The sequence below is a fragment of the Rhinopithecus bieti genome, unplaced genomic scaffold (assembly GCF_001698545.2).
Source record: "Rhinopithecus bieti isolate Rb0 unplaced genomic scaffold, ASM169854v2 scaffold_20579, whole genome shotgun sequence".
Classification (NCBI taxonomy): domain Eukaryota; kingdom Metazoa; phylum Chordata; class Mammalia; order Primates; family Cercopithecidae; genus Rhinopithecus; species Rhinopithecus bieti.
This window is the reverse complement of record NW_016810413.1, coordinates 353,368-373,973: the sequence shown is the minus strand read 5'-3', so window position 1 is coordinate 373,973 and position 20,606 is coordinate 353,368. Positions and strand designations below refer to the sequence as shown.

General features: G+C 37.1%; 1 protein-coding gene across 5 annotated transcripts in view; it reads right to left on the bottom strand.

Moving 5' to 3' along the window:
- The window catches only part of COL8A1 (collagen type VIII alpha 1 chain), a 157,479-nt gene that overhangs the window by 94,473 nt on the left and 42,400 nt on the right, over positions 1-20,606 (bottom strand). The window contains exon 2 of one of the 5 annotated variants that reach the window (XM_017891925.1): positions 13,081-13,187. The exons of the other annotated variants lie outside the window; for them this stretch is intronic. The gene's annotated coding sequence lies outside the window, so the exon portion shown is untranslated. The remainder of the gene's footprint in view (positions 1-13,080; positions 13,188-20,606) is intronic. 5 annotated transcript variants of the gene reach the window in all.

Genomic DNA, 20,606 nt, shown 5'->3' with positions numbered 1-20,606 from the left:
TCAAGGATCTAGAACTAGAAATGCCATTTGATCCAGAGATCCCGTTACTGGGTATATACCCAAAGGATTATAAATCATGCTACTATAAAGACACATGCACATGTATGTTTATTGTGGCACTATTCACAATAGCTAAGACTTGGAACCAACCCAAATATCCATCAATCACAGACTGGATTAAGAAAATGTGGCACATGTATACCATGAAATACTATGCAGCCATAAAAAATGATGAGTTCCTGTCCTTTGCAGGGACATGGATGAAGCTGGAAACCACCATTCTCAGCAAACTATCAAAAGGACAGAAAACCAAACACCGCATGTTCTCACCCATAGGTGGGAACTGAACAATGAGAACACATAGACACAGGGCAGGGAACATCACACACCGGGTCCTATTGTGGGGAGGGGAGGGGAGGGATGGCATTAGCAGAAATACCTAATATAAATGATGAGTTAATGGGTGCAGCAAGCCAACATGGCACATGTATACCTATGTAACAAACCTGCACATTGTGCACATGTACCCCAGAACTTAAATTATAATTTAAAAAAAAGAAGAACAATACAATTTGGTATGAACTGGGTTATAAATTAGGAAGTGAAGAAGAAATGCCCAGATGTGTATCCACAAATATTTCCAAAGGAATTGGTCTTTCAAGATGTAAGCAGGTGCACTGAATCTTAAGTATCTCATGTCTTTTAAGACTTTGGTCGGTGAGAATTTGTAGCCCTCATTGTTAGAATTGTTTATTTTTCANATACTATGCAGCCATAAAAAATGATGAGTTCCTGTCCTTTGCAGGGACATGGATGAAGCTGGAAACCACCATTCTCAGCAAACTATCAAAAGGACAGAAAACCAAACACCGCATGTTCTCACCCATAGGTGGGAACTGAACAATGAGAACACATAGACACAGGGCAGGGAACATCACACACCGGGTCCTATTGTGGGGAGGGGAGGGGAGGGATGGCATTAGCAGAAATACCTAATATAAATGATGAGTTAATGGGTGCAGCAAGCCAACATGGCACATGTATACCTATGTAACAAACCTGCACATTGTGCACATGTACCCCAGAACTTAAATTATAATTTAAAAAAAAGAAGAACAATACAATTTGGTATGAACTGGGTTATAAATTAGGAAGTGAAGAAGAAATGCCCAGATGTGTATCCACAAATATTTCCAAAGGAATTGGTCTTTCAAGATGTAAGCAGGTGCACTGAATCTTAAGTATCTCATGTCTTTTAAGACTTTGGTCGGTGAGAATTTGTAGCCCTCATTGTTAGAATTGTTTATTTTTCAAGCTAGAGTCACTCCTAGGTGCTGGAAGAGTCTCAAATCACCTTTCTAGTGCCAAAGCATTTTCAGTTAACTCCCCAAAACATGCTTTTATCTCAGCTTCCCCCATCTCTTTAGGCAATTCCAGCATTTTAAACAATTTGGTTGTTTTCCTTTTAACTACTTAATCTGACTAACTTAATTCTGAGTCATAAACTTACAAAGTTTATTAGCAGATCTAATCATGCCAAAGATTTCTTTGTAGCAGCTACCTCTTTAATGTCTCCTGTAGTTAACAGGAAACATTTGATAGCTCAAATAGACACTCAAGTTCTTTGTGCTATTTTAAATTTTGTGTATATTTCAGGTGGGGATTATAGCAAACAGACTCAATTACAACATGTTATTTTTGTTAAACGTGAAAACTCAAGAAAAAAGTGTGTTTAACAGGTTGATTGTGAAAGTATGATAAGGTAGATCTGAATCAGTTATACCTAAATCTGTCTCATGAATTACAAACTAACGCCTCTATTTCTGAAACTTCGGTTACCACCTTAAACTCTGGTAGTCATAATCTGGTGTGCGCATGGCTGGTTTTTGTTTCTGTTATGATGGTGCATTAACCGTGTAACACTGGGGACTGATGAATGGCTGCCCAGTGTCTCCGTGCCGGAGCCCTGGTAGATGGAATCTCCCACCAGCGGTGGCCATATGCAAACAGGCCTCCAGCATCTTTGGTGCTGTGCTGTCTGCCTGTCCCCTCGAGGGATGCTCCCTCCGATCTGCTCTTCCATCTTTGGTTTCCCTCTTTGGCCTTGTTTCAAGCTCTCTTTCTACCTTAGATGTTGTTGGTTGCTATGGGTGAAAATATCCCAACTGTCAGACTTGTCCTCCTTGGTCCTGGCTTCTCCTGGTAGGGGCCCCTAGCAAATTCTTCCTACCCTTGAGTAGGGACCTGGAGAAGCTCTAAATCCTGTTAATCTTGAGAGTATTTGAAAGAAGAAGTTTTTCTTAAATATCCAGGAATGGAAAGTGCTACAAAAGTTGAAACTTTTGATAGCTTCACTCTTTCTGTTTAGTCTATCAGATGTTAGGATAAACAATATTTAGAATTCTAGAATTCTAGAGTTTTTAATGAAAAAATGATTTACCTTTATACTCACCTAGCTCATACTCCTTACTTTGTTTTTTAATTTTTTTTTTTAATTTTGCTTTTTGAGATGGAGTCTTACTCTGTTGCCCAGGCTGGAGTGCAATGGTGCAATCTTGGCTCACTGCAATCTCTGCCTCCCGGGTTCAAGCAATTCTCCTGCCTCAGCCTCCCGAGTAGCTGGGATTATAGGCACCTGCCACCATGCCTAGCTAATTTTTGTATTTTTAGTAGAGACAGGGTTTCACCATTTTGACCAGGCTGGTCTCAAACGCCTGACTCAAGTGATCTGCCCACCTCAGCCTCCCAAATTGCTGGGATTCCACGTGTGAGCCACCATTCCCAGCCTGTTTTTTAATTCTTTAACAAATTTTCAGTGATTCTTATGTGCCAGGCTGGGGGGCAAGTATTCTAGATATAACAATGAACAAAATCTTTGGTTCCTGCTCTACAGAGCCTATATTTTGTGCAATACATATTAAAAAGAAGGAAACCAACAAATAAATGAATGATTAAAAATTGTGGCAATGCTATGATAGAAACAAAAGTAGGAGGGAGAAAGGACCGGGAAAGCAGGAAAAGGGAAGGAGGGAAAGAGGGAGAGAGCAAGAGAGTAAGAGAAAAAGGAGGGAAAGAGAAGAGAGAACATACAATACAGCTGGTCTTCTGATTTTTAATTATTTTTATTTTTTATAGAGAAACCTGACCACTAACTGCAAATCTCACCCATGGTGGTAAAAAAATTCTTCAGTTTTCTCTTGGAATTTTTTGATACAAAAAACAAGAGACCATGACAATTGAATTATCTTAAGGCTTATGCTGGTTTATTACCCAAAAATGGCTTTTTAATTGTTTAAAAATCATTTATTCTTTCTCTTAAATTTTAACCATTTTCTTCTGATCTCTTAAGATTAACATGCTTTGTGGGGACCACTATGACTAATATAAAATACCTCTTGAGTAATTTTTATTTTGATTACATGTTGAAATAATATTTCAGAACTATTGGCTAAATAAAATATATCATAGAAATTAATTTTACCTGTTTCATTTTACTTTTTAAATGTGACTGCCAGATAATTTATAATTATATATGTGGCTCTCATATTTCCATTAAGTAGTACTGCTATAGGATCTTGCTATGAAAATTTATTTATTATTTGGTTGGATTGTGGTTTAAGATGAGTACTCTTAACAACTATTACTAAACAAAAGAAAATATTTGGTTGCAGAGGATGTTAATTATATTCCCTAACATCTGTCTTTTATAAGAGTTTACTGCAGCTTTTACTCCTGCCAGTAGCAAAAAATTTCTTGAGAACCAAGCAAGTTTGCATTTTGCTCAGTTCTTAGCTTCCTTTCATGCTAGACATTTTTTATTATTTGGCTAAACTTTGTAAATCACCTAATCTTGTCACACTGAAGAATGCTGATCTATCAATAAAGCCCTGCAATCTTATATCAGATGAAGAGGTTAAGCACAAAGAATCTCTCAAAGGCACAAAGATTTGCAGGTAGCAAAGAATTGAAGAATGAGGAAGATAATTGATAATTTAGATTTATCAAGCATAAAACAAATACTGAAATTAACTTTTGATTTGACACATTTAGCTAGACAATTCTCTGATGTGATGATCATGTTAAATGCTATGAGGGAGGAGAAAAAGATCATATTCAAAGCATGTACATGGCACCAGGCAGTCCTTTTTTTCTTTTTTTTTTTTTTTTTGAGATGGAATCTCACTTTGTTGCCCAGACTGGAGTGGAGTAGTGTGATCTCGGCTCTCTGCAACCTCTGCCTCCCAGTTTCAAGTGATTCTCTTGCTTCAGCCTTCTGAATAACTGGGACTACAGGTATCATGATCAGCTAATTTTTATATTTTTAGTAGAGATGGGGTTTCATCATGTTGGCCAGGCTGGTCTCGAACTCCTGACCTCAAATGATCTGCCTGCCTCAGCCTCCTAAAGTGCTGGGATTACGGGTGTGAGCCACTGCACCCAGCCACTTTTTCTTTGTTGTAAGTACAATTTTCTGTCACATGATAGTGATGTGTTTTGAGAAATGCGTCATCAGGAAATTTTGTCACTGTATGAACATCACAGAGTGTACTTACACAAACCTAGATGGCAGAGCCTACTACACACCTAGGCTCTAAGTATAGCCTATTCCTCCTAGGTTACAAATGTGTACAGCAAGTTTCTGTGCTGAATACTGTTGGCAACTGTAACACAGTCGTAACTATGTGTGTATCTAAACATAGAAAAGGCACAGTAAAAATACAGTATAAAAGTTTAAAAATAGTATACCTGAATAGGGCACTTTACATGAATGGAGCCTGCAGGACCTGAAGGTGCTCTGGGTGCGTCAGTAAGTTAGTGGTGAGTGAATGTCAACACCCAGGACATTACTGCACATTACTGTAGACTTTATAAACATTGTATACTTTGGCTTCATTACATTTATAAACATTATTTTTCTTCAATAATAAATTAACCTTAGCTTATTGTAACATTTCTTCCTTTTAATTTTTTAACTTTTTGAATCTTTTAAAATAACACTTAGCTTAAAACAAACATTGTACAGCACTACGAAAATGTTTCTTTCTTTATATCCTTATAAGCTTTTTTCTATTTTGAAATTCTTTTATCTTTTTACTTTTTAGACTTTTCTTTTGTTAAAAATACAAACACACACATTGCCTAGGCCTACACAGGGTCAGAATAATCAATATCACTGTTTTCCACACCCACATCTTCACATCTTGTCCCACTGGAAGAACTTCAGGGACAGTAATACACATGGAACTGTCATATCCTATGCCTTCTTTTGGAAAACCTGCCTGAGGCTGTTTTACAGTTAACTTATTTTTATATATTTAGAAGGAGTACACTCTAAAATAAGGATAAAAATATGGTATAGTAGATACATAAACAATAGCATAGTCATTTACCATCATCGAATTTTATGAACTGTACATAACTACATGTGCTATACTTTTGTTTTTGTTTTTGTTTTTTTAGACGGAATCTCGCTCTGTTGCCCAGGCTGGCACAATCCGGACTCACTGCAACCTCCGCCTCCTGGGTTCAAATGATTCTCCTGTCTTAGCCTCTCAAGTAGCTGGGATTACAAACACATGCCCCCATGCCTGGCTAATTTTTATATTTTGAGTAGAGACAGTGTTTCTACTCAGGTTGGTCAGGTTTGTCTCGAACTTCTGACCTCAAATGATCCGCCTGCCTTGGCCTCCCAAAGTGTCGGGATTACAGGCATGAGCCACGGCACCCCGCCATGTGCAATACTTTTATACCGCTGGCAGTGCAGTAGGTTTGTTTATACCATCATTGCCACAAACACCTGATTAATATGTTATGATGTTACAGTGGCTGCAACTTCACTAGGCTACAAACTTCAGCTCTGTGGTGATGTTATGGTAGTACTGTAATATATGCGGTCTGTGGTTGACCTAACGTCTTTATATAGCTCATGACTGTATAGTACCTGGGACTTTTTCTGAGGCAAAACCTAGAATAGTCTTGAGGCAAACTGAAGAACACATTTGACTTGCTAAGGCAAAATGCAGTGTGATCAATTGTTCATTCAAATAGTTTTGTTACTGTTCCTGATTTTGATAGTACTAACTTGCCTTTTTTCTTGGTCACCGTCAGTGACAAGAATGAAAAAAGGAGCGGGAACAAAATGGAAAAGAAAAGATTGCCCTAAGGCAAAAGAGACTTGTTACCACGGAATGTACAAATGTCCATTAAACTCAATATTGGTTTAGATATGGCCATAATATTATTTTCTCAGCCTACTATCCATTTTTCTGTGGCTGTTTGAGATATCCTTGGTTTTTGAGCTACAGAAGGTTTCATTTGTTTTAGACAAGGTAAATGCTGGTTGTTGAGGAGTTATTGATTAAAACTGGGCTTGTGAGCATACTGTACCATGGATGCATGTAGTTTCTGCCGGTTTTCATAACTGAATTACACTTGGTGGTGGTGGTGGTTGTGGTTGGTGTGTGTGAGTAGGGGTTGGTGGTGAGAGAGGGAGGAAAGAGGAGAGTAAACATCTGGCCCAAGTATTGAGGCTTTCCTACCACCTGGAAGAGGAATGAGACACCTTGTAACTCAATTCTTCTCTAAATACCTCCAGGAATAACGTAATTTCATTAACAAGTAGTCATTTTTAGGCTTTAAAAGGGCTTTTCTGCAAGAAGAAAGCATTGCTATTCCTTTGTTGTAACATTAACACTTGGCAATTTAAGCCCATCCCTTTGGTAACATTCTCTTGAAACGTTACAATAAAGCACACTGGAAAACTAATAACAAAATCTGGGTTCTGTTCCTAATTAGCTGTTTGGTTTCAGGAAATCAACTTTACCTCTCTGGGCCTCAGTTACCTTACCTGTGGAAAGAGAGGGCTTGGATTACTAGAGGCTTTTTTTTTTTTTTTTTTTTTTAAAGCTCATTGCTAATTCTTCCCTTTGAATGAGGCCCCATGAGGGTGGCTGGGTGGCAGTGAGGTAGGTAGAGAGTGGTCTGAGGTGCCAGGAACAGAGTTAGCAATCCTGTGTACTGGCCCACCTGGGGATCTTATAAAAAGGCAGATTCTTGGGTGAAGCCTGAGTCTCTACATTTCTTCTAAGAAGATCCCAGGTGGTGCTGATGCTGCTGGTCCATGGACCACACTTTGAGTAGCAAGATGCTAAATGACTTTTTCCCCAACTTTCTCATTCCATAGATGAAACTGGATCCTAGAAAAGAAAAGTGATTTACCCAAGCTCACACAACAGTTGGGTAGTACACCCTATATAAGAATTCATGGTATCATGACTATCAGTTTGATGACAATATCACTTGCTACATCTCTTATATGGCTTCTGCTGCTAAAAGCCATTTGATGATGACCTTTTGTGGTTCACCTGTCTTAGGAGGCATTCTGGGTTCAGTGTTCTGGCTACATTATCTCATTCTCTTTCACGATTTCATCTCTAACCATATGCAGTACAGTCATCCCTTGGTCTACCCAGGGGATTGGTTCTAGAAATTTGTGCATGCTCAAGCCCGCCATCAGCCCTGAAGAACTTGCATACAGGAAATGTCGGCCTTTTGGTGTCCTGTGAATACTGAATTTTCAAGCTGTGCTTGGTTGAAAAAAATTCATGCATAAGTGGACCCTTGCAATTCAAATCCACATTGTTTAGGGGTCAACTGTAGTTGTTAGGAAAATTAAATTTGTTACATTAAGTAATTTCATGGCTTTAATCTCCATTTAGAATTCCCCTTGCAGGTTTGTGCATTGTGCACAGAGAGGAAGTAAAAGTCCTCCAGGGAAAATATCCTGTTTGCTGATTCCATGAATTTTAACAGCTGTCCATTTATGCTCCTCAGGTGATATCAGCTACAACAAAGATGGTTTTTAGATTACTAGGGCCCACATTCTGTGGAACATTATGAGTTAAGATAAAATGAAAGTTAATTACTTCTCAAAGCAAAGAGGTAGCCAATACAAACCATGCTACCACCAGTAAAATAACTGCCACAATGTCTTTCATGTTCATCATCCACATCCAATAATGTTTTTTGAGTCCCTGGGGGTGCAAGGCAGTGATTAACAAAATTAATCAAGAAAAGACAGCCTGTGACTGTAGGGACTTTAAAAACTAAGGTAGAATGCATTTTAAAATATCCATTTCCCTAGAATTTGTTCCCACCTTCGTCTGAGGAAAATAAATTTTTTTCTAATCTAGATAGATCAGGATTTCCCAAAATACATTCCTTAGAATATTAGTCTCATGAAATGCTCTTAGAGAAAAAAATGTTTTTTATCACATAAATTTAGGACTGACTGATTAATATATATTTTCCTTTAAGTTTCACAAAGCACAGTAGAATACTAAAGTATCAGAAGTTTTATAATAAATGAGTCATTTTAACTTTGTTTAATAACATTTCCTAATCCTATTTGACCATAGATCTTACCCCTATTCTCCACCTACTCTTCCTCATGTAATGCCTATTAAGATCCTGTAGAAATAACAAACAGTGGCATACACTTTGGAAAATGCTGGTCTAGATTATTTTCCCTAATTTTTCCGTTTGTTTTGTCTGTAGTTATCTGGCTGATGTCTTATGTTGAATGTGTCAGTACAAATTGTTTGGAAATGCTGTTTTTTTAAGGGCATGCATTTTAACTGTCATATTTTAAAGAAAATAAAAGGAAGATTTTAGGTAAAGTGTATAAACATGAGCCCGAGTTTTTCTTTCTGGTTGTGAGAGCTTTCAGCATTTCTCCATGAGCAGTTTGGTTCGCTGTCCTTTGCTGTTCCCTCGTCTGTGAGGAAACTGTGAGAAGACATTTTAGAATTCAAAGTTAAAATTCAGGCTTTTGCTGATGTTGGTTGCATCCAGGGCAGTGGTTTTCAAAGTATCATATGTGCATCTAATAGTGAGAAACTTTTAGATGGCACATGGATGAATGTTAAATATTTTATAGCCATATATTTAATTTAAGTGTTTTAGAAGAATTACATGTTGCTAAAATAGTATTTATGTTTAAAAAAAGTAAGTCAATTTAAAGATAAATACCAAATAAATAATGGCAAAAATTATGAAAAGAAGTGTACAAATGACTAAAGCTTGGGAATTAATGCCTAGGGGGTTAAGCAAGAAGTGGGTTCCAGGGCATGATTGGTATCTTTTTAGAGATGCTATCACCTTTGTGCCTGAGAACAATCACAGTATAATGGAAATAATGCTGGGTTAAGATTGAGGAGATTATGGTCTATGGAAACAAAGACAGTATGACTTGATTCCTGCCACTAAGGGCCCACAGCTTTTGGAGATGTTTCATACTAAGTTTCTACTCTTTGCCTGATATCCAAAGAATTAAATGCCTCATGTGTAACCCTACACTTGAACATGCCATGTAGATGAGTTAGTGTCAATGAAAAAAATTCAACTCTGACTTCCTTGTTCTTTGGACAAATAAAATTACTAGTAAATTTAGCCAAAAATGCTGAGATAAGTAGTCATTTGCCCTTTTAAATTGGTGATTAATTAATATCAGTGGAACTTTTGCTTTCTAAAAGTTATTGCCTTAAAGAGGCCATTACAATAATGGCTGCTTTCTGTATAGAATAGTGGTTCTCTACTGAAGGTGATTTTTTTTCCATCTATGAGACATTTGGCTATGTGTGGAGACACTTTTGATTGTCACAATTGGGGAGGGGAGAATGTCTCTGGGCCTCTAGTAAAAGTCCAGGGATGTTTCTAAAACTCACAGTGCAGAGGTCAGCCTCCTACAGCAAACAAATATGTGGTCCAAATTTCAATAGTGCTGAGGGTGAGAAATCCTGAGTTGGACTGACTTAGGCAGGAAGAACTGAACATAATGATTATGGAGCTCAATCACACGGGCTCATTGGGCATATTTGAACATAATTTTTAAAGCCACCAACACATTATTTTCCTTCAGAGATGAAGTAATAACAATACAGTGAACTAGCTGTGGTATGCTGAATGATGAACCTCCCAAAATGTTCATGTCTCAATCCCCAGAGTCTTATGAACATATTGTTTTCCATGGCAAAGGGGACTTTGCAGTTGTGATTAAGTTAAGGATCTTGAGATCTTGAGATCAGGTGACTATCCTGGATTGCTTGGGTGGACCCAATCTGATCACCAGCGTTCTTATAAGAGGGAGGGTAAAAGTCAGAAAGGGAGATGTGATGACGAAAGCAGAGGTTGGAGCTATGTGCTCTGAAGTTGGAAGAAGAGTCCACAAAATAAGAAATGCAGGCAGCTTTAGAAGCTGGAAAGACAAGGAAACATTTGCCCCAGGAGCCACCAGAAGGAATGCAGCCTTATTGACACCTTGGTTTTAGCTCTGTAAAACTTTTTTGGATTTCTGATCTTCAGAATGGTAAGATACTAAATTTGCGTTGTTCGATGACACTAAATTTGTGGTGGTTTGTTACAACAGTAAGCAAGAAATACACTATCATTTGGCATAATTTGAGAGTAGATATGTGTTTCCACATATAACATAAATATGTTTCATATTTTCATTGTATTAAAAAACACAAAATACAGCTAAACCTATAGCTATTTGGAACATTTTATTCCCCTAAAGGTTTGGGAGGCATTTTGGGATTTTGCATGAATATTGATGATCATACGGGTGAAGTGCTGGTGGGTGTAACAGCTGGTTGATAGAATCCTAAATAAGCCAACTGTCTTGTGCTGCCTTCTTTTACAGGCACTTTATGGGGATAATAATCCATCAAGTACGTTGGAAGATGCAGAGTACAAGGAACTATTGTGACAGTAGCTGAACTATTTGCAAAATTGCCAAAATGATAAATATTTATTATGCTCTTGCTTTAATGGTTTCATTAATTTTTACAACTATGTTAAGTTGGTTGTTGTTATAATGTTATTAGTATAATAAATTTCTCATCAAATCCTCACTGAAATGCTGCTTTTCAGTTTGAACCCTGAATAAAGATGATGTCAGTTTTCCCTGCTTCATATCAGCTACGTGTGGAAGCAACTGGATGATATTAAGAGCACAGCAGAGTCTTATACTGCCAGCACTTAGTGTATATATTTCTAGGTGCTCTAGTGTGCACATCCACAGCCTCCTGCCCAGGCATAGCTCCCCACTCTCAACCTCATCACATGGAGTGCAATTCTGTCATCTACCCCTCTCCATTTGTGACATGTGAAAGTTTTAGACACACACACATGAACAGATAAGGATAACTAACATTTGCATGATGCCTAACGGCACACAAAGTGCATTTTGCCTCCATTTTCTTATAATCCTTAGCACAAACACTGTTATTATCAATATTTTGCAGATTAGGAAATATAGGCTAAAAGAGTTTCAGTGACTTGTTTAATGTCAAAAAGGCAGTAGGTAGTTGAGGAAAGACTTGAATTTTAATTATTTGACCTGGAAACCACTGGTTGGTCTGCTGCTAGGTGGCTCCACATTGCCTTTGGATTTTCAGAGATGAACAGTTACAGGCCGGGTGTGGTGGCTCGCGCCTGTAATCCCAGCAATTTGGGAGACTAAGGTGGGAGGATCGCTTGAGTGCAGGAGTTCAAGACCAGCCTGGGTAACATAGCGAAACTATTTACTCTATAAAAAACAAAAAAATTGGCCAGGTGCGATGGCTCATGTCTGTAATCCCAGCTCTTTGGGAGGGAGGCAGAGGTTGCAGTGAGTCAAGATCGCATCACTGCTCTCCAGCATGGGTGACAAGAGTGAGACTCTGTCCCAAAAACAGACAAACTCCCACAAACACAAACAAACAAAAACTTAGCTGGGCATGGCGGCATGTGCCTGTAGTGTCACCTACTTGGGAGGCTGAGATGGGAGGATCACCTGAGTCTAGGGAGGCTGAGGCCACAGTGAGCTGTGATCACGCCACTGGTTGACAGAGTGAGGCCCTGTCTCCAAAAAAAAAAAAAAAAAAAAAGAGAGAGAGAGAGAGACATGAGTAGTTATAGAGCTCAGTCAAAGTTACTGTGATTATCACACTGAGCACTTATAGCTGGAGTGCCCACTGTGTGGTGCAGTCCACTTGCTCCTAATGTTCTCTTGCTCTAAAGACTTTATTTCCCTGCCTCTGGGCCTTGAGTGACCTCCTATTGAACCTTCACTGTTCTTCTTCTTAGGGTAGGATAAGGAAGGCATTTCTCTGACTTCCGGTTTCACAAGACCCTCTCCCCAGGGTCTTTCCTCCTTTGTGAATTCAATCTTTCTCTGAATTTACTCTCTCTGAAACCTATTAAATAAAGCAACATGGAGTGAAATAAATGATCAGCTACTTTATTGTTCCCTTTTCTTCATTTTCATACATTGTAACAAGGTTTATTCTAAATTGAATGAAATGTATCATTAATATTACATAGTGTATTATAGTAAATTATATTAATAGATGTCTGCGGGTCTTTGGTAAAAAATGTAACTCATGATTCTATTATTATTTTGAGAATGCAACATGTTGTTCAAATTTACTATGCATTGTCTGGGAAATTTTAGGACCTATTTAGGACTATGTGATTAGTTCTGATGAAGTGAGGTTGATGCTTGGTTACAATTGATTACAATGATTTTGGTTTTGTGTGGATTTTTCAAAACTAGCTACCTCTGGGAGATTTTTGTCCTACTATCTGACGAGGGAGACAATATTAAGATTTATTAGAGCCAAAAGTATTTTACGTATACTGAAAACAACAAAGATAAAAATAAAACCTCTCACATGGTTAAAAAGGTTGCCAAATCCCCTGCTGTGCACTTCACATGGGTAAAGTAGTCTGACTATTATATTCATATTTATTTAATCATGGAGAACTGCCATGGTGAATAAACTAGCACTCTTATCAGGAACTTATTCTATTTATTACCATATTATAGACTTAAATAAATAAAATTAACATGATTTGGCCATAGACTTTTAGTATCCAGAGGAAAGTTCTATATGTATGAGTTGAAAACAAAATCATTTACACTATGTGGAAAGGTATCAGAAGAAAAATTCTAAATGGAAAACCAACATAGGAGAATTAATAAAAAGACTCTACAATTCCATAACACGAGACATAGAGAAAAGGTAGAAAACATACCTATTGAGAAAGGGCATAGTATAGACTGTGCAGGGATGGGTGAGTCTCACTTCTTAACTTCACATTGACACGTTTATATTTGGCAAATTTCTAAGATCATGCAGAAACTAAAAAAGACAGAAGATTAGCAAGGATAAAAATAATATATTAACTTTACTATCCAGTATAATGTGACTAAAATAATATTATTTCATGATTCTACATATAAAATTAAAAGTAGAAGACTGAAATGCATGGCATTTGGAAGATACTAAGATTTGGGGCACACCAAAAGTATGTAAATTCTTATTCCTTCTCATTGCTTTTGATGATGGTAAGAAAGTATTAAGAAGTATTCCTTTCCAGTAGTTTCCAATGCTGCATTTTGCATCATCTGCATTTGTTTTCTTAGAGTCTGAGCTTTCATTTTAGTTGGTTGATGACATTTTTTCTGAGTCTTTATTACATTAAGAATAAATTTATTCCTCAGAATGAGGCACTAAAATAGTGTATTAACATTTTTAAAGATGGTAAAATTTGCAAACTACTCAGAAAGATTTACTTTATGAATAGCATAGTTCAGTTTTAAGTACACTGGAGGAAGTGGGTAGAAAAGCAATGCCTTTCATTCTCCCCTTCCAGCTGCAATTACACCAGCAAATAGGATGATAATTCAGTCATGCTAATCCAGTCCAAAAATATTTCCATTTCTTTTAAGAGTGAGACCTTGAGGTCCACTTGAATTCTTGTACTGCCTCTTCTTCCCAGTGCCTTTTTAAATTTTGGCAACTTTTTGCAATTAGGTAATGGAAGCACAATTCCCGTTCAGAAAAGTACTCTACAAGCCAAATTCAGACATTATAAAGTAAACATAACAACTCTACCTTAAGAAATGATTCCATCATTAAAATAAATACTGACAATTCACAAATAGCAATGGGAAATGGGTTATTGAGATCTGAATATTGTCCATTTCAGTAGGAAAAATATATACAACTGGGTTGAAGTAAGTGATAAACTCTTACTAAAGATTAACAATTGCTCATTCAATATGCCTTATGTATACTGTTCTATCTTTTTACAGCTTTCTGGATCAAATGTCAATAAATAATACCAGTACCCCAACCTTCCTACTTTAAGAAGGCAAGCAGAGAGATACATTTGAGTGTGAATCCTGACTCTAACCTGGTAGCTAGACAGATAGCCTTGGGAAATTTGTCCCATTTAAAATAGAAATAATGACCCTTGCCTTCCAAGATTGTTTTTAGGGATATAGAGAATATGTGTAAAATGTCTAGTACAGTACTAGGCACCCAGGAGGAGTTCATTACACAGTGATTAAACTTGAGAAGAGAGCCCTTCTTGTAAATTCATGCTCTAAATTTGGTTTGGTGGCATGCTGGACTTCCATCACCTGCTACATGACAGGCCTGAACAAATGCAGAACATCATGGGATTTCAGACCCGATAGCACCGAAGTAGTGTCCAAGAACCTGAACCTGTTTGACTGCTCTGAACAGTGTACATAGTCAATTCACTTAAAAAAAAAAACCCAAAAAACAAAACTTCATTTCAGTTTTGATACCTAAACCTAATTTCATGAAATGTTGATTTTTTTTTTTTAAGCTTATTGTTTTGGTCTTATAGAGACAAAGTCCAGTCACAGCACTTCTGATGGGCTGAAAGCATGCACTTAGGTAAACACAGAATGTTTGCAATATGACAATATTGGGTTAAATATTTGGGCTATTCTTTTAATGTGAGCTTTTTCGTGGCACAGTCAGGGTAACTGGAAAGAGTCATTTGATTGAGAGGATTCCTGAGGGTTCATTTAGAATTATTGAGTCACTGAAGTTCAGGCTGGAAGAAATCTTGTGGTCCTATCCACCTGCTTCCCGGAACGACAACCCACTCCTTTGAAAAAAACCTAAAATGTATCCTGTCCCTCAAGAGCTGCCAAAAAGAGAGTTCTGAAGTTTTAAACAATCATGAGGGATGCTTACATATTGTGCCTAGTTGTAGGTCTTCCCACATCTAAATGAAGCAAAAACTTATTTCCATTTTCAATGAAAAGTCTTATTTTCAATGAAATAAGTCTTAGTTTGTGAAACAAGTTCCAGTTTTATTTTATCTCCTGTGATTTTCTTTTTCTTCTTTTCCAGCTGAGAACTTTCATTTATTTATTTTTTTATTCAATCATTCTTTAACAAATATTTCATTGGTAGCTACTATGTGCCAAGCCCTGGCTGAGTAAAATTTTGGTAAATATGGAGAGGAGCAAAGGACAGACTTTGACTTGTAGAATATAGAGTCTTATGGGGAGAAAGGCATGTAAAATAATTAAAATATGATAAGTACTATAATAAAGCTATGAAAAAAATCTATAAGAATTCTACAACTCCAAACCACTTAAGGCACTTCTTTTTTAAAAATTTCACATTCATGTTATTTAATTCTGAACATACAAAGGAGAAAGCAAACAATGACCTTCCTGGTGATTTTCTCTCTGGACTTTCAAAAGTTCATACAGAAGATAACGATTCTCTCTTCTTCTTTTCTACACTTCACGGTATATTTCACACAATGTCAGTGAGTTCTTCCCTCTGCAACCTAAATCACTTATTCAAAAGGGAAAGTAGGGAGGGAGCTCATGATCACTGAATGCTAAACACTGTCACCCAGGCTGGAGTGCAGTGGCACAATCTTGGCTCACTGCAGCCTTGACCACCCAGGGCTCAAGTCATTCTGCCACCTCAGTCTCCCGAGTAGCTGGGATTACAGGCATGCACCACCAGGCCCGGCTAATTCTTTTTGTTTTTTAGTAGAGACAAGGTTTCACCATATTGCCCAAGGTGGTCTTAAACTCCTGCCCTCAAGTGATCCTCCTGCCTTGGCCTCCGAAAGTGCTGGGATTACAGGCATGACCCCATCGAACCTGGCTGGCACTTCTAATTATTTCACAGTTGGTGGAGATGGAGAACTTCGGATTTGTATAAAAGGCCTTCCTACATTTGAAAGTTAAATTCAATAGTTTCCCTTTCTTATTCCAAAGAAAACTGCAACTAATTATGTGAGACTCAATCCATCTCAGAGAGGCAGCAGAGCCTCATGGTGAAGAGAACTGGCTCTGGAGTCCAACACCCTGGTTGCATATCACACTTTGCTGCTTGCTAGTCATGTGATGACTCTTAGTCTTCTCATCTCCAAAATGACAATAGTGATAACACTTTTTTCACAGGGCTGTTGTGAAATGAAAGGTGATAACAAATGTAATATACTTAGCACAAGCCTTAATATAGAAGCCCTTCATACACATGAGCTAATATTAGCCTCGTATCTGTCCTTAGTCTTAAGATATCTCCGAGAAGTGGTGAAAATCTCCCTTAGTGACTTGTTTCAGGGACCCAACCAGGAAATTATTTGGGTCTAACCCAAAGCACCACCTGCTTTGGTAATTGAAGACAGTCTTCCTGGGTTTCAGTCTTTGAGGAAATAGAGAGCAGCTGGTCTTTCATATTCTTATGACTTTTATTAAGCCACACTTCATAGTTTTTGTTTCTAGACTAAATATACTCCCCACTCAAACTCTTTCTATCTCCTTTAAACTTTATTCATAAATCTTTTTTTTTAAATCCCTCCCTCCAAAATCTTTCAGTCTTTTTTGGACCCTATGGAACAACGCCACTGGTGTGAAAATTTTACGGATGGAAAATACAAGAGCTTTTTCTTAGAAAATAAGTAGGGTCCATACTTGCTGACCTAGAATTACTGGAAAATCTCAACCGAGATGGTTGAAGTAACAGTTGCTAATGAGGTAACTCAGGAATGGAAGTTTTGTGTATATTAAAATACACCCCAATTCATATTTATGTATCTTTCAGCTGCAGTAATTAATCTTGTTAATGTGTTTTTCTTACTCTCCCAAATAGAGATTCTGACTTGGTCACTGCCATGCCAGAAACAGATTGAACCTTTTCTACAAATATAAACCAATTTGCAAAAAGAGTAGAAGAGTTCTGATAATGCCTGTGGAGATAATTTATCTCATCTCTTTTGTTTGACAGATGAGGCAAGCAAACTTAGAGAGGTTAAATGACTTGTTCAAGGTCATACACCAAGTTAGTGAAAGAGTGAAGTATTTTGACTTCCATTGCAAGACTCTTTATATGATATTAAGAACTGTCTCTCCTGTTGATGATTTCAATAGGCCACTATTGATGAATGAAATGCAATTGTCTAACAATGACTGGAAACTCTATTATAGAAGGACAGAGGGAGACTTTCCACAACTTATTGAATAGATATATTTTTTCCATTTTCTGGGGATTATAGAGAGCAAACAGTAATAAGACCCTATAAAGAGAACATAGGTGTGAAGGGTTTTGCTTCCTTGTTCTCTGTTCTTTTCTTTGCTACTATACAAATGCCACTTCTCATGTGTCCAGCTTCCATCTGGATTGAACACAAAAAGAGAAGTCAGTAGTAATATTATTTCATATTCTTAAACTGATCTTCCTAGGCTTTGACAATTACCTAATGAGTATTTTCAAGCACATCTTGGACTTGGAAGATTGCAACCTTGGCTCAGAAAGAAACAATCTTATTCTTCAGGCTATTTTTCTCAAGCTCCGAAAGCTTTAGTGAAATAATGCACATATGGTGCTCATCTCAGATGACTGCTAGAAGTTGCCGAGTTCTTTATCCATAATAGATAGCTATGTGGATAGAGTGAGTATATGTGTCAATATTTATATGGATAATGATCTGTGCTTTTCATCCCTCAATATATAAGACAATATAATTTCTAGTGGGAGAAAGAAAATCTGAACATATTTTAAGTATAAGATAATAAAATGAATCCTAAGGAGTTGGTTTTGAATAAATTGTCTTATATTCCCAATGTGAAAATACTAATACATTTTGCTATTTTACTACTATCTTTCCCAATGACTTCACCTCAGCAACATTAGTAACTATTTTTGTAACTATTAGTAACACCTCAACAACAATAGTAACTATTTTTGTGGAGAATAAACCATTCTGTCATGGATTTTTTTTTTATAGCACACATAAGGGAGTCTTGAGAGGCATCATAGTGCAGAAAATGACAACAACAACAACAAATGACAACAACAACAAGCAACCCAGAAAAATGCAGATCTACGCTACCATCTGGGAGAACTTCTAGATGCCCAATGTGCTCACATTTCCTGGTCTCAAACCTTCTCTTCAGCTGAGCACAATGCTGGCAACATATCCTTCTGGTGAATTCACCTCCCCTTCCATATTCACCATTGTCTTTCCTTTCTAAAGGTCTCCCCTGGGCCAAGGAAGAAAATATCCCAGGCACTTTTATTACATGTTGTATTGTGTCCAAGTCAGCATGGCCAAGCAGTGGTTGAGAAACAAACGAGCAGTTGTTTGAGAATAATCATTGGCCAATGACTCAGTCCCCAACATTTCAGACAAGTTGTTTTGGGAATTGTATGGCCTCAAGCAGGGAAAAGGCAGACTTGCTCACCCACATGTTAAAGGGTCGAAAGCAAGGAAGATGGTAATTTGTTCCCCTGTTTAAATGTGTTCCACCCACTCACAGCCACAAGTGGGAGTGAAGGATGGGCTTTTGACCTAAAGGTGGAGCCATACTGGTCCCCCTCATTTCCTTGTAGGGATGTTGGGGAGACCAGTGAGATCATGTCTATAAAGTGGATTGACTGGAATGTGCTCATGTTGTCCAATGTGAATTATGCTAGTAAGATTTTCTTTAATTTTTCTTTTCTTTTCTCACAGTCACAAACCATTGGCAACCTGTGTTGATTTTCCCATGTCCTTACATTCAAGTCCCTCTGCCAGCACACTCTGGGTAATTCATTTTTGGTTTTGTGTAAATGGCCAAGTCCTAGCTCTTTGTCCTGTGAAGCCTTCCCATAGACAGCTGAAGCTGTTCTGAGTGAGGAACTGTATGGAAAACTCTGGAGGAGTAAAAAGAGGATTTCAAGTTGGCCCTGAAGTCTAGCAAATTCATCATAAATTCACACATTATTTGAGTACTTTCCACCTTGCCTGACATAGTATTCAGAAGTTCTCTATTAGTTCAAAATTGCTTCCCTAAACACTTTTTATATTTTCGCTATAAGATGTTCTGCATTAAGAAGCTATCTGATTTCATGGAAGATTATCCCTTTAACAGACTTTGGACTATCATGTATAAACTTATCCTTATTTTGTGCTCTCCCTGTAAATAAAATCAATTTAAAACCAAGGCTTCTGTGGAAAGTTTCCTGAAGGCCATTCCTATTATCTGGTGTTAGGTAATGACTGGTGAATTTTCAAATAGCTGTGATATTTTGCATTTGAGAAATCTAGAAGCTAACAGATGAGAGCAAGAATAAGAAAGATTTGGACATTGATTACTAAATGATTATTAAAAATGAGTTATACTTACTTATTGATTTTGGTTGTATTTTCAAGCACCTGTCACATCAAATTGTAACTCTTAAAACAGTCTTTTTTTGATGTTCATTCTTTAAATTCCTTTGCATACACCTGCTAAAATTGACATGTTTATATATATAATTGATGTGTTTATATATAATTATATATATGTAGGTTACATATATATAATTTCTTTCTCTCTCTCTCTTTCTCTCTCTCTTTCTTTTTGTACAGACAGGGTTTTGCCATGTTGCCCAGGTTGATCTCAAACTCTTGGGCTTAAGAGTTTGAGCCCAAAGCTTGCCTTGGCCTCCCAAAGTGGTGGCATTACAGGTGTGAGCCACTGCACCCAGCCTAAAATTGATGTTTTAATTGCTATTGTAAATGGTATCTTTCAAAAGTTTCATTTTCTATTTGTTTATTGCTTATATAGAGAAGTTAATGGATTTTTGAATATTGATCTTATGTCCATGGGCTAGATAAATGCAGTTATTAATTCTAACAATAAATAATGAAAATTATATTTTTCCTTTCCAGTGCCAATTCCTTATGCCTTTTATTTCTCTTTCTTACCTTAATATACATAATAGGACCTCTAGTATAATTTGAATAACAGTGGTGATAATGGGCATTCTTGTCTTCTTCCAAAAGTTGTAATTAACTATAATGTTTGCTGCAGAACTTTTGTATTCACTCTGTCATATTTAGGAAGTCTCCTTGGTTTGCTAGGCACTTTTTGTCATGAATGTGTATTAAATGTTATCAAACAATTTTTCTGAATCTATTGAATTTATTTTGTGATTTTCTCTTTTTTATTAATGTGGTAAATTACATTGGTTGATTTTTGAATCATAAACCATTCTTGTAGTCCTGGAAAAAAGCCTACCTGATCATTTTGCAACCATGAATCTGCTATTTTCCTTTCTTGTAATGTTCTTGCCAGGTTTTGGGATCAAGATTATGCTGTGCTAATAAATAAGAGGAAAATATCTGTTATCACTTTTTATTATTATTTGGGAATGTTGTGTGAAATTGGTGTTATTTCATCTTTAAATTCACTGGTGAAACTATCTGGATGTGGAATTTTCTTTATAAGAAGGTTTCTATATATT